At 36.4% G+C, this 1,812-nt stretch overlaps 1 pseudogene; it reads right to left on the bottom strand.

The window, feature by feature from the left end:
• Nucleotides 1-226: 226 nt before the first annotated feature.
• Nucleotides 227-788, bottom strand: LOC117017016 (coiled-coil domain-containing protein 90B, mitochondrial-like; annotated as a pseudogene).
• Nucleotides 789-1,812: the final 1,024 nt, after the last annotated feature.

Raw genomic sequence — 1,812 nt, 5'->3', positions numbered from 1 at the left:
TATCAAAAGGATAAAGACAAAATTAATCAGGTTTTGAATGACAGCTTTTCAACATAATAGACACTTATAAAACAGATAAAATACATCTTCTCCTTCTAAAGTTTTTGTTTTTAGTCAATAACTACTTTAAATAATGTTTTGCTGCAACTTTCAATATTCAAAGTCAACCGATCCTGGTGAAGTCTCTGAAAAGTCCATAGTGGTGGCCGCAGGGGCATAATATACTTTAGGGCTCTTTCCTGATTCTATAAAATCCCAGTGCTATTGCCAGGCAAGTAAACATGAGGCTGCAAGAGAACGAATTGTCTCAAGTTTGTTAGATTCCACTAGTGTTTTTAAAGAAGCAATTTCAGTGTCAATTCTATTAGTGGTCTCTAAAACAATACTTCTGGTTTTGGTATCCTTTCTGGTAAATTCTGTGGTTGCTTCCATAAGTTCCTTTTCTTGATCTGTAAACATATCTGGTATTCTGCTCCTTTCTAGGTTGATGCCCACTCTGACTTGTTTGGTTTATCATTTGTTGCTTTATTTGTTATCATTCAAATTTCATTTTCTCATTCTCTGCTCTTAGATTTGCAATTCCCTTTTCTCTAAGATGGCCATATTTTTCCTGATGGAGTTCAAATGTGCCATTGGTTGTTGTACTGTTATTTCCTGTTAAGCTTGAGTGGCCATCTCCTTATAGACAGTATCCAAGCTGACGTTTGATAAAGTGGTTAATGCTGACAGAGTCGTTTCTGCTAGTGCTTTGTCAGATCCATGAGTTTTTAAGTCCTGAACCAATGCATGGGTATCAAAAGTTAATTTCCTTTGTTCTCAAGGAGTTATATCCACTGGCTTCAAATTACATCCTTCCAGTTATTACCTATAAAGGAGCTCCCAGAAAACTGTCAGCTGATTTTTCAACAGAAACTTTGCAGGTCAGAAAGGATTGATACAAAATACTCAAAGTGATGAAAAGCAAGGACCTACAACCAAGATTACTCTAACCCAGCAAAGCAATCATTTAGAATTTAAGGACAGATAAAGAGCTTCCCAAACAAGAAAAAGCTAAAGGACTTCATCACCACCAAACCAATATTACAAAGAATGTTAATGGGACTTCTTTAAAAAGAAAGAGGAAGAGAAGCAGGAGGAGGAAGAGGAGGAATAGGAAGAGGAGGAATGGGAACAGGAGGAGCAGGAGGAGCAGGAGGAGGAGGGAAAAGGATAAAAAATATGAATAATAAAATGGCAATAGCTACATATCTGTCAACAAGTACTCTCAATGTAAATGGATTATATGCTCCAATCAAAAGACATAGGGGGGCTGAATAGATAAGAAACCAAGACCTTTACCTGTGCTGCCTGCAAGAGACTCACTTCAGATCAAAAGACACACACGGACTAGAAGTAAAAGGATGGAAAAAGATATTACATGAACATAATAATAATAAAAAAGTTGAGGTAGCAGTACTTATACCAGACAAAATTGATTTTAAAATAAAGGCTATAATAAGTGACAAAGAAGGACCCAGGAATTCTACTTCTGGATATTTACCTGAAGTAACCCATCACTAATTCCAAAAGACATGTGTATCCCTATGTTCACTGCAGCATTATTTACCATAGCCAAGATATGGAAGCAACCTAAGTGCTCATCAGTAAATGAATGGACAAAGAAGTGGAATATTACTCAGCAATAAAAAAGAATGAAATCTTGCCATCGGCAACAACATGGATGGACGTAGAGGGCATTATGGTAAGTGAACTAAGTCAGACAGAGAAAGACAAATACCTTATGATTTCACTTATTTGTGGACTCTAAAAACA

Source organism: Rhinolophus ferrumequinum, chromosome 24, assembly GCF_004115265.2.
Source record: "Rhinolophus ferrumequinum isolate MPI-CBG mRhiFer1 chromosome 24, mRhiFer1_v1.p, whole genome shotgun sequence".
NCBI lineage: Eukaryota > Metazoa > Chordata > Mammalia > Chiroptera > Rhinolophidae > Rhinolophus > Rhinolophus ferrumequinum.
The sequence above is the reverse complement of the archived record's forward strand: the minus strand, read 5'-3'. Positions and strand labels throughout refer to the sequence as shown.